Source organism: Octodon degus, unplaced genomic scaffold, assembly GCF_000260255.1.
Source record: "Octodon degus isolate 3935 unplaced genomic scaffold, OctDeg1.0 scaffold00023, whole genome shotgun sequence".
In the NCBI taxonomy this organism is placed as follows: Eukaryota; Metazoa; Chordata; class Mammalia; order Rodentia; family Octodontidae; genus Octodon; species Octodon degus.
This window is the reverse complement of record NW_004524599.1, coordinates 16298547-16311525: the sequence shown is the minus strand read 5'-3', so window position 1 is coordinate 16311525 and position 12979 is coordinate 16298547. Positions and strand designations below refer to the sequence as shown.

At 47.5% G+C, this 12979-nt stretch overlaps 1 protein-coding gene and 1 pseudogene across 1 annotated transcript in view; one reads left to right on the top strand and one right to left on the bottom strand.

Moving 5' to 3' along the window:
• LOC101585144 (serpin B9-like) overlaps nt 1-12979 on the top strand; it is a 389019-nt gene that overhangs the window by 34865 nt on the left and 341175 nt on the right. The gene's annotated exons all lie outside the window — the stretch shown is intronic.
• On the bottom strand, nt 238-8979 carry LOC101593021 (annotated as a pseudogene).

Here is a 12979-nt window from a genome sequence, read left to right as displayed (position 1 = left end):
TCTCCCAGCATCACACTGAGCTACAACCTCACCAGTGGACTAATCCAGAGAGTATTCTGCCCCCGCGACCCAGCCACATCCCGAAAATGCCCCTGTTGCTCTGGACGCTTTGGGAGGACATCTGGCTACTAACCATGACTCCTGCTTACATGAAAAACATCACACCAAAATTTAAAATCAGGCCACAAAATTAGAAATTACTCAACAGAGATCTTACCTTTAAAAGGAAAGATATATTTAAAATTTAGTAAAAGTAGCACCCAAATCAAAAATTAGATATGTGAGGAGACAAATCATAGGAGTGGAAAATCAAAATCCAGTAAATACAAGAAAAGGTTCTCACTAAACTAATAATAAAGACATGCAATGGGTTTGTGTCACTTTGCAATGCATGATGTCAGGAATGTCTGTATGTTTAGAAAAGGTTTGGACTGTGGTCTGCATGTGTCCATCAAGGCTTCTGTGTTGGAAGCTTGGACACCAGGGTGCTGGATCTCACAAGTGGCGGGTCATTTGCACCTAATGCAAGAAATCAGGGCATTGAAGGCATATGAACACGCTTCTAATTCATGCATATACCCGCAGGTGTGTCCTACCTTTTCCTTACTCATTCCATTTGAAATGAATGAATAGATCCATTTTTTTTTCCTATCACAAATCATGCTGAAGTGAGAACCCAAGTACTAATCCTTGCATCAATTTACCCAAAGACATCTCTGCAAGATACGTACCAGAAGCAAACCTACCGAACTGAGAACATAGCCCCGGGGACACTGCCAGGACTTGCTAGTTGGCAGGTATCCATTCCTAGTTTTTTAAGGGCCCTGTTGCCCCACTTCCTGGTTGCTGCTGGAGCAGCCAACTTCCCGTCTGATGCCAACCTCAGTATACAGAAGTATGTTCCGGTACTTTACATGTATATTGCTGATTATTCATTTACTGCCTTTCCTGTCTCGGTTATAGAGTCCTCTATATATCCTAGTGTTAATTCCTTGAAAATTTTGATAAGGTTTCATCTGGTTATGATAGTCTTTGTGTAACAGATCTGATATATTCAAGTTGCCCTAGTTCAGCCACATTGGAAAACAGGGATTTCCCTACAAAGCTCTGTATAGTTACTGTACGACCTAGCAATTCCATTCCACTATACTTGAGTACACATGCAACAGCATGGGAATGCATATCCTAGCAAATTCATTAACATGCAGATGAGCAGCACCCGTATTTACATATAAGCAAACAAGTGAAAAACCAGATGGATGCTTGAGTACATCATGTGGGGTATTTCTGCAATGGAATATTATACTGCATGGGGACATAGAGAGAGGGGACACAGCACAGTGATGAAGGCACCAAGAAAATGCTACAGTAAACGAAAGCAGCCAACACCAAAGATCATGCATATGCTTCAATGTATATGAACTGTTCAGAGGAGGTACATGCACAGAGAGAAAACAGAAGAGCGATGTGCAGGGCGGCAGGCAGGAGCTAGGGGGACACACTGCTCAGGGGCACAGCTTCCTGCTGGGCACAGAAAGCTTCCTGGAGCTGCACAAAGCTGCTGCTTCCACAACTTCCTGTACGCACCACTTATGATTGGTAACTTTGGGATGTGTCATGAAGAGTGGGATCCCAGAAGAGCTCAGTTCAGTTGGTGACGGCTGCCCACTAGAAACAGGTAGAGCTTGCATATGATCAGGAGCATGTTAGTATTGTGTAAGTGACCCACAGGCAGGGGCGAAGGAATCCTGATGCCTGGACCGCAAGGTCGATGTGCAGGACTACCTAAGAGGGCAGAAGACTACTAAATACAGCAGGTACGATGAGCAGCTGCCATGAGTACAAAGATGCACATCAGGTTCCAGAGAAAAGGAAATTTCTGTTGAAGGAGACATCTGAAAAGAATTTAAAGTGCTGAATGGAATTTAACTGCTAGAGATGGAGATGGAGAAATCAAACCCCATGAAGAAACTTATCATCCCTGTAAGACTGAAGGCATTAAATAGGGCAACCTGGTTGCCTTAAAAGCTGTGAGTTGGGCACAGACAATAAAGAGCAGCTGCTGAAGAAGCCCCACTCTGTCCCTGGGTCTAATGCAGTGCTCTGCACAGACCAGCTGAGCAGGAAATGTCAGATAAAAATAAAATTAAAATGTGTACTTCTTTAAAACTCAAAGCACCAGCAAAACTATCACTGGAATAAGAATGTCTAGCAGCATGGCTTAGTACTTAGACGGTCGGGTTAAGGCACGTGTGCAACAGGACTGGAGGTGCCAGGAAGCACACTGTTACCACAGTAAGGAGCACGGGCACAAGTGCGAGAAACGTTTGTGACCATCAGGCTGCACTCGGGATCTGCTCTGTGTCCTGGATTCAACGTGGAGCTCTGCTGTCCAGAGGTCCTGGTTCTCTGGCACGAGGGAGTGGAAACGGTGGCGGAGGGAGGAGAGCAGAGCACGTCACGTGCGCCTGTGCTGGCAGGCGGTGCCGACGTGAGCACGGTTGCCCTCAGCCTGCACTTGACTTTTCTAATTAGACAACTTCAGGGAATTTGGGTGAGGATTTGGGGACAGAGATGGAAATGCTTCCAAGCACAAGAGGTGCACCCCTCACGGAGAGGAGAACCTGCCAGGCTGCTGGTCCTGCTGTGCTGTTGAAGAACAGGAAGGTGCGGTCAGCACAGAACACTGGCAATTCCCTTAAACAATACATTCGAATCTTGCTTGCTGAGGCTGCTGCAGCCTCCGTCCCTTCTTCGTTGACCTCCACCACACTCTGGTGCAGGAACTTGGACAGATACAGGTTGCTGTCAGCCGACATCCCGGACAGGTCTGCAATGGCCCGCTGAAAAGCATACACCACGCCCAGGCCCCGCAGCACAGAGCCCATATCGTAGTTCTCATGCAGTGTAAATACAGGAAGGAAAACTTTCACTTCAGTGCTCCTCATGTGCTCTGGACTTGCCCAGGTTCGGAAGTTCTCAAAAGTGAGAGCTTTTAGCACCTGAAAGACCAGGATTGGACTTTACTATTTAGACCTCAGTACCCACCCACTCCGGTCCCTTGCAGGGGCAGCCCAGCCTCGTCGGGCAGCCACGTGGTGCCCACTGTCACACACTGTCTGGGCAGCTGCCTGGAAGCTTCTGAGTTTCTGGCTTGTCCTGCTCCCAGCCACTGTGATGCCACCCACGGTGTGGCTACCTTCGGTAGGAGATGGGCTCTGTCTGCCCTTTACCACTGCCACACTGCCAGCCAGCGTCTACGCACTTCATGGGGATTTGGGCTTTCCGAGATTTTAGGCTTTCTACATGAGGCTTAGCCTTGGAACAGACAAACCATTCCTGGTGAGCAAGGAACAAAAGGGCTGCCGCTGTGAGCCGCCATGGAAGGGGCCGGCGCTGCAGAGAATGGCATCCCTCAGGAGGAAGAGAACAGCACGAGGGTCTCCTTGGGCTCCCTCGCTAATCCTGACAAGGAAGACTTAAGGCTTCACAGAGGAAGTCCATTGGAAAAATTAAAAGGGGAATGAATGGGAAAAAAAAGCAAAACGAGACATAAAAGACCCAGATAGCACAAATGGCACTGTGACTTACACGAGGGAAAGCCCGCAGGCAGGTCTCAGAGACAAGGGACACACAGTCGAGATCCTGCCCTCCAGGCCCAGCGCAGTGCGCAGCAGCAGGGCGCAGGGCCCCACTGCAGGGAGAACTCCTGCATGCTCCCGCCCTACGGCCCTGCACAGGCGTCTCCACTGGTGTAGGGTCTCTGCGCTGCAATACACACATTGCCTGTGAACTCCAAGCTGACCTTCTAGAAAGGCCTGGAGTCAAACACCTGCTCATCCCTGAGACAGGGCCCTGGGAGGACAAACAGGCACCAAGAAGTCAGATTAAGGTAACTAAAATGAAAGCCCCTGTAGGCAGCGGTGCCTCATGTAATCCAGAGAAAGCCCTGGAGCCAATCTAGTAGTGACAGATTCCAGAAGGGGAGAGCCCCCAAAATGTCACCAAGCAGCTACAGTCAAAGACTCACGGGTACCAACCTTCCCCGGGTCCCGTCCTGTCTGAAGCAGCTTCCTGTCTTGAACTTTTTTCTTCTAACAAGTGCAGAGCCTCTGTTCAGCTCCGTCCCTCCAGTTCACTATGGGTGCTGGGGACAGTATCCCAGGGAGCTGCTCACTCCAGGGAAGCTCACTTCTGGACGTGACAAGGCGGAGCTCTGAGTGGATTTAGAAGAGTGTCCAAGGTCAGGAGGGGGACAAAGGGACAGCTAAGGGCAGGAGTCCTTGCAACTGCTGTTCTGGTGGAAAAGGACACTGGGACGTCACCAGATGCTCCAGGGATGATGGAAAACACACCCACCAGGGTCCTGGCTCACCTTGCTGAGCTTCACGCCTTTGATGGGAGCACCACGACCATGCTCAGCCCCAGGCCCTGGTAGGGCAGCTCCAGCACCTGGGCGCCCACCTCGCTCACGTGGGCCCAAGGAAACGTGGCTTCCTGAAACATCATCTGCACTGGCCTCTGCTCCTTCTGAGGGGTGAGCAGAGGGGCACGCATGTCACAGGGATTCTCCAGGGAGCAAGGAAACTGCCCAGAGGTGCTTCCTGAGTGCGCCAGCACCCAGGATGGCGGCGGTATTTGTGCGCTAGGTGACCCCGGGGAAACCTCAGCCAGCGCTTCCCACAGGCATGAAAGTGCACGGAGTGGGCAGAGGCAGGAGCGGCTGGGGAGCTGTTGTGGCCGCAGCATCCGATGGGAAGCCAGGAAGCCCCCCGGGCTGCTGCTTGGCTGTAGAGGGCGCCACAGTCCCACGCCCTCAAAAATACATGAATCGTTATGTGAAGCGCATCTTATTTGAACATGCAGGGGTAATTCAACATGCGTAAATGTCCGAATTGTTTTTCTCCTAATTATTTTTTTATGCTGTTTACCTTTTTAAAAGACAGTAGATTATTTAGCAACCTGTTTTAACTTCTGATGTAATTAAATTGAAAATGTGAAGCCTAGGTCTTTGTCATTTGGTCTTAATATTAGAAACTTGCAAATACTGAATTAAGAATTTTTAAGTTAACTAACAACAATTCAAATGAATGCTAATTTTCATTTAAGAATTATTTCATTAAATATATCTGTTTTCACATTTTCTTGCCCATATATATACACCACAATATCAGAACACACTATTTATTCTTTTGACTTGGGCAACTTGAACTGAAAGGAAAATCTTGCAACAACACATGCAGGACAAATATTGAAACAGGAAGAATTCTTATTTAGGCAAAACATCATAAGCAGCAAGTATTGTTTACTCCTATGTAATATTGTGCTCCTAAGTTTAAAATTCAATTCAGAGTTTTGTTTCAAAATATTTTTAACCACTTATGACTTTACAAAGTTAAATATTTTTCTCCATTCCTTAATCAAAGGATTTTGATTAAAGCTTCTCCCTATCTTGTTTATTTTAAAGGGCATTCTCCTTGAGCTCTGCTTCAGAAATGGTTCTTCCCACCTTCTTCTGAAGTAGACAGCATTAATGAGAAGCAGCCTGCACATCTCACCAATTGGATTCTGGGCCAACAGCTCTTCAGTTTTGCCTGTTGGGGAAAGTAGAGATGCGTTCACTTACTCTTCATAAACGCCAGGATGAGCAAACTGCAGGGGAGCACCCTGGATGGCTTAAACGTCATCTTTTCAGCCTAGCTGAGATAAAACTCCTATGAATTAAACTGTGAAATCAGCTCCTAGGAGTAGTGTTCATGCCTGTGCACACTTGGGGAAATTCCCCAAAGGAAGGTGGTGACCAAGGTTTCTGAGTCAGTCATGGAAAGCTTGCCATGAGAAGGAAAGGACAGGGCGGAGACCCCACAGGCTGGAAATGAGAGCTGCGCTGGGTGGGAACTGCAGTCCCCTCAGTGGTGAAATGGGGTGTGTGGTCTAAGGCTCCAGGCCCACACCCAGAGGTAATATGGGGCAGAGAGGGTCAGTGTAAGGGACAGCAGAACAGGGGCACAAAGGGAGTGGGTGGGGGTTAGATTGCTGTTGGATCCTCCAGCAGAGCACCAGGCTGCTCTGGGGAGAGAATGTGGGAACGCCAGATTCCCCCCTCAACCCCTGGATATCAAGGGCTCCTTTTCATGAAGTACAAGCATCCTAGCTATTTGCTATTTCAAGAGGATATAAGTGGTAAAGATTCCAGGAATAAATGGGAGACATAATTGCTGAGTCATAAAGGAGACTACCTGCCATTTGATAAGCTGCTGTGGTCTCATTTGTTAGCAAAATGGCAGTGCCCTAGTTGGGGTCAGGTGTGTGAATGGCTCACACCTGAAGCCACCATGGACACTGGAGCCCACAGGTGGGATGTGTCACTGCCTGATGTGGAAATGAGAGGCTCTGGCCCAAACACAGAGAAGCAGCAGAAGGAAGCCCTAGGGCTGACCTTCTGTCTTGGTGGACACCCAGGCATTGGTGTGTTTCCTGGTGCTCTCTGGATCTTTGGCAAAGGACAGCTGCTCTGGCTTGGCTTGGTAGAACTTCTGACAGGACTGCTGAAATGACTGGGCAGAGATGTGTTGGGTGAGGTCACAGAGCTGCACAAAAGTTCAGGAAGCTGCCAAACATTCTGAGTCAGTGGTACTTTGAAAATTACAAGGTGCATATGTGTCTTAGGAGATGTCACCCTGAGTCTAAGAGATGTCAAACACAAGCTTGTAGGTAGGGAAGTGCTGAATCTGGAAAAACTCAATAGGAATGAAAGAACTGTGCAGATTCTCACATGGCAAGTCATGGAAGGCTTCCTCAGAGCTCTGTCATTAGAGAAAACAAGTTGCCTGTCAGTTCCTCAAGTTCTCTGGGTCCTCTGCCTGGGCTCTGGGCCACCAGGAATTTTAAGGTAACTTTCCTTGCTGTGAAGACCCAACTCACTGAGAGGAACTGGCAGCTCTCTTCTCCGAAGAGCCTGTTGGCTATGCTGAAGGAATATGGGCACCAGGCCTGTGCACTTGGGTGAGAAGCGACTGGAAGCCACCGTGAATGTCCTCTTCAGCACTGAACGCCAGCTCCTGTGGATGTCAATGCCCATTGTCAATACTGCCCTCTGGTCTCACAAAGAGTTTACAAAAAAAAATTCTTTTTGTTCATAAATGCTCCAAAGAATGATCCTTTGCAAAGTATTTGTTTTTCTTCCATATTGTTGAGCCAGGATCTATATATGTGTGACAGACTGGACTCAATGTCATGGAAATCTGGGTGCCTCATCCTCCTGAGGGCTGGGATCCTGGGAAGGCACCATAACTTCCAGGAAGGCCTCTTTACTTGAGCTGTGAGTCCATGACTTACAGGGTTCCTTACAGGGTTCTGCAGGGGTCTCAGAGCCTAAATGTACCTAAGAAGCACCAGAAGGAACTTGTCCTCTGGGTGTCTGCCTCAGGGCCTCCCACAAGGAAGAAGAAATGGGAAAGCAGCTGGCATTAATGAAGGGAACTTGGGCACTGCTGGCACAGAGAGAGCCAAGTGAGAGAGCTCAGCAAGCCTGGGCAGACCTTCGTGCAAGGGATTGGTCTTGGGGGTTGGTCTCCTGTCCACCCTGTAAATCCACAGGTGCAGGGACCTGTCCCAGGACCTTTCAGATGGGCCCTGGCATGGGTCACAGCCTCCTGAGTCCCTAGAGGGATGGAAGCCTGGAACCTAGCCCAGCTTTGCCTTGTTCTGTTTGTATCCTGACCGAGTAGCAAGCCAGTGGTGGGTCGTTACGGCTGTGAAGTGCTGAGCTTCCAAAGGAACTAGATCTCAGGCCTTTTGCGTTAGGAAATTCCAGCACCCTTTTCTCCTCTTTACTCCTGTGGTGCTGGGATCACACGCTAGGCAATGCCCCACCACAGCGCCACCCTAGCCTCAGCTCATTCCCAAGAGGAAATGCCAGGAAATGTTACTGTTTTTTGTCCCCAGCCTCTTCACACCCACAGCAAAGCACAAAACCTCATGTCACAGGCAGATGGGGAGAGGCGGGCCTACCTGGGCTATCTGGGCTGCTGTGCTGCCCTTGGCCCCCAGCAGGACCATGGCCAAGGCCGCGGAGATGCTCACAGGAGAGAAGAAAATATTGCGTGCAGGGTGGTCCTGACCCAGAAGCTTCAAAAGACGGATGGCAAAGGCGCTCTCTGGCTTCCGACAGTGGGTTCCTGATGCAGTCTAGAGGCAGAGGAAGGGCTGCATCAGGCAGCTCCCCCGAGTGTCCACTGCCAGGTTCCACTGCAGGGAAGCTGTGCTTTTGGTTTTCATTGCGAAGCTTCCAATTATTTCAAGCATTACCCAAAAGGTGCATTTCCTACCACTCTCTTTCAAAAAGTATTCCCAGATTTCAGGGGAGTCAGCGAAGTGTGAGGGTGGCAGCAGCGCAGAGCAGCCCGAGAGCCTGAGGGAAACCCGGAGCTTGCTCCTCCGCACAGGTGGACGGACAGGTGTGCACAGTCGCACAGGACAGGGCGGGGCCAGGTGAACCCCTGCGCTTCCCCATCAGGCCAGCGGCTCTCCTGAGCAGCAGGACAGAGTCAGGGATGAGAGGATGGGAACAGGAGGACGAGGAGCAAGGGCGCAGAAGGGACAGAGAGGCAGAGCAGAGTGCTGAGCACGGAGTGACTCTACCTGGCCTCAGGGGCCCTCCCTGTGCTATTCTCGAGTCTATTTATGGAGAATCCCCGTGCCACGTTCAGCAGGGCACCGGAGCGCGAAGGAGCAAGGCAGGAGCTGCTGCCTGAGGCGGGCTGACGTCAGCTCTGCTCTGAGCTCCGAGCTGCAGCTGCAGGGCGGCTCGGGGCAGGCCAGCTGGGGGCGCCAGGCTGCCGTCTTTCAGTTCCTCTGATCCAGCAGACTGAATCTGCGACCAACGCCCTGGAGTCAGAGAGAGCACTGTGGTTCTCCTGTGACCGCTCTCAAGCAACCCCAACAAACTGAGGATACAGCGCGCTCTCCGCCAGTCATATTCCTCCCAGGGTCCTCGGAGCCGAAGTGAAAGTCACGCACTGTGAAGGCCCCGAGTCCTCGCCCCTGGGCCCGCTCCTCCCCTTCCCCGCGCCGCCGGGAAGCCCAGGCCTCCTCACTCCCTCCTTCCTGGCACAGGCGCACTCCCTGCTGCTGCTCTGCAGCTCCTCTCCGGCGCTGGGTTTTGCCTTCAGGTGGTGCAGACAAGTTCCAACCCCACAGGGGAGGCGGGCTGAAGAGAGAGAAAGCATCTGTCTGCTGGGATGAGTTCCACTGAAGACCAGACCTGTACAGGCTTAGAGTACGGAGCGACCTCGATTGGACCCGGAGCAGGAGCAGGAGGGTGGAGCTGCTGCAAGGCCGACAGGAAGGCTGTGGCCTGTACACTGGCGCCACCTTGCGGTACCCTGGTCTCTGCTCAAACTCAGTCCCCAGGGCAAGAACCTACCCCGCCCCTCCGCCCCCCACTCACTCGTCACACCCACATGCAGCCCCCCTGGAGCCTGGATGACATCGGATGGATCACAGGACCAGAGGCAGCTGTCCTGGGGTGGGCGGGGACTCGGGATTTTTTTAAATCAATAAAATATTTTTAATGCCTACAATTTCTTGTATACATAAATTGTAAAACATTCAACTGTGTATGCAAAAGTATATTCTCTTGCAGGTCAACAGAACCAGAAAACAAGCTAAGTTATGTATTTTTTAAAACTTGATTTGTCCATTATGTAAAAGACATAATGGATTTAATAACTCCAAAGAAATGTATGCTCCATTCTTATACACAAAAATGTTTTGGTCTCCTGCTATAATTGCAGAAATGTACTAATAGCTGCCTTTAAGTTATAAAATGTAAAATAACAATTTAGTTTCTTGGAGAAAATCTTGGGGATTACCATTTAAAAAAATGAAATTGTGTCTTCCCAATGACTTCCATTCTTGTTAACAGTCTTTGCACTTCCTCGTGGCACACAAGTAAGGCCGCCTGTGACATGCGGCACCCTGACCTCCAAAAGGACCTAACTGCATTTAGAGCTGAGAGAAAATACAAAGTCAAGTTCACAAAGTAGCTTCGAAAGAGAGCGCCCCTTGCTTCCACAGGGCAACTTCAGAAGCAAGTGGGCTGTGCAATCAGAGCTGCGAGTTTTATGAAAACTCCTTTCCTTCCCGGTCACTGTGAGCGAAGGCCACACCCGCGACCGTGTAACACTACAGCGGTGAAATCACATTAGTGCATTCGCGAACTGACATTACCCAATAAAAGGCACATCTTCAAATCATAAGAAAAGCTGAAAATCAAAACATGGAGTGTTTAATTTTCAAAATTGGGAATCATTGATTACTATTGTTGGCCTTCATAAATGGGACCATGTGACACAGTCCTTTAAAACTAAGTCATTTTGAATGGAGTTTCAAACTTTGAAAGTGCAAGGATTTAAAGCTGAAGCCTTTGTCCTGATTGATTAAAAATTTAAATATTTCTACTCTTGATTTGATAAAGTTGATGTCCACAAAAGGTGTCTTCATTAGGAATAACTCCCTAATTGTCCACATAGATCTGTGTCACTGGTAGCAGAAATCCTCATCAGCTTCTCACCCGTGTCCCAAACCATCAGTGAGAAGAATTCAAGGGTAGTGTGATAGCCCATTTAATAGAGTAGGTGTGGAACATTCTTTTCTTTGCCATCAATTATGTGCCCCCACAGAAACCATTTTTGTTGGGTATATTTTTTTCAATATTCAGACTCAAATTCATTACAGTCAAATCCTTATCAAAGCTGAAAGATTTCTGGTGGCTTAAAAGTTTACTAGCTCTTACTTTTTTTTTTTTTTTATAAGTAGGAAGGAATTCCCTTCACTCAATGTATTCTAAAGAAACTGTCTGCTCCATACCCGTTAGGATTTCCCTCAATTCATCCTGTTCATACTAGCTCTTGATACAGTGCAGTGATTTGTACAGAAGAGAACCTTTGTACTCAAGTTCCAGAGCTTGGCTAGAACAGTCAGGCTGAAATGTCTATCACTTCTCATAACTGATGACATTAACATAATACAGGAACACTGTAGCATATGAAAAATGAAAAGGGAAAGAAAAACTGAGTTTACTTTTGGCCTTGTTTCCGAATCCTGTCTTCCATCTTGTTCTGCACTTCCTCACCACTCTTTTAAGGAAAACTCACACCCCTCTGAAGAAACTGGAGTAGGCTGTTATTTTGTCAAAGTTTACAAGTTAAGTGCTTGATTTTCAATGTAGACTCAGGGGCTTTGTAGCCCTGGAGGACTGGGGGTTTCTGGCTGCAGGCATGAGATTGTCCTGCTCCTGTCCCTGCCTCCAATTCAGGTGTCTGTGCAGCTGGCCACAGCGATAACTACAGGGCAGAGGAGGCGCTGAGGTCCTTATTGCAGCAGAGAAAGCCATGCTTTTTTTTAAAAATTATTTTATTGAGAAACAAATATCAGTTTCAAAGAGACAGTTTCAAAGCTGATTAATAGGACAGCTTCAACAATTAATACCTTGCACATTGTTATCTTCTTTGTGGTTCTCCACAGTACAAGAAGGAGACAGGACATCCTGTGCAAACACTATTAGTAAAACTCTTTCTTCTCATTGAACCAAGCTAAAGCCGCTGCATATCTATCCTAACTACTCTGTATATACAAATACAACATGGTCCTTCCTTTGCATCCCCTTTTTTTGTTTAGTCCTGTCAGAGATGGGCATTCTATTGGCATCTAAGTACTATAGGTGCTTGAATTCAGCAAAATAATCCAACACAGTCCAACTTTCCACAATAGTAGTGGGTTATCTGCAGAAGTAGTTGACTTGAGCCTTTCACAGCTCAGCATATTAATATGGCTTTACTTTATATACCTAATTTTTATACTTTTCTGTTGCATGGTTAAGACCAAGATAAAGCAAGACCTATATAACAAGAAATGTAACTTTTGTATCTGATAAAGTCAGTCAAGTCCCCTCAGGATTTATCCTGTAGCCCTGTACCACACTCTGTAGATCCTTTGTCAGTGTCAGCCATGAGGATATTTTGTAAGGACTTAATGTTTAACACATCAATTCTGGATGGAAAATACCTGTTCCATGTTATGCCTAAAATGTTTAATATTAAGGCAAATAGGATAAACCAAACTGCATATGTTGTAGGGTAATAAAAAGCTTCTCTTCTGGAGGGTTACCAATCTAAGTTTGCAGATCAAAAATTGGAGAAAAGAAAGGCTGCAAGGTCAGCCAACATTTTAGCCCTAGCCATTCAAAGTCAGTGAGGACTCAGGATATAAGAGAACCTGTACTCTAGCGTCCTGTAACTCACTGATGTCCCAAATTTTCTGATCAAGGAGATTATGGGGCCACAGAGGAAAGTGATGTAGAGTGTGCCTAAGGAGAGTCACATGGAGAGAAAATGTTCTCTCAGGCCTTCACAGAGAGCAAATTGGTCAAGCAATGGCTGTGACACATCTTCAGTGTAGTTGCTTGGTTCACAGGTATCAGCATATATAGTTAGTCAGGGTGAGAATCCTACCAATTAACTGCTCATTTCAAAAACCTGCTGATGTTTCTCAGGATCACTGCCTTACCCATCTGGTGCATATAAATGTATGGTTTTGCCCCTGTCATATTTCCCAGCTTTTCTCCTTTCCCTCTTCTCATTGTCCAATCCTCAAGTTCTTGCTTTCCTTTTAATTGTGTTAAAACTTTCTATTTGTAATTCTTCTTTTGAGTTGTTATACCAGGGAGACAATATGATATTTACACAAGTAGGTCTGGTTTATTTCACTTATGAGTATATCTTCAAGGGGCATCCACTTAAACATTAAGGTTTCGAGTTTATCATTCTTTATAGCTGAGTAATACTCCATTGTATAAAAATACCACATCTTTTTCAACCATTCATCAGGTGATGGGCATCTTGGTTGTTTCCAAGATTTGGCTATTACAAGTTGTGCTGCTGTAAACATAGGTACGCATATATCACTATGATATGAT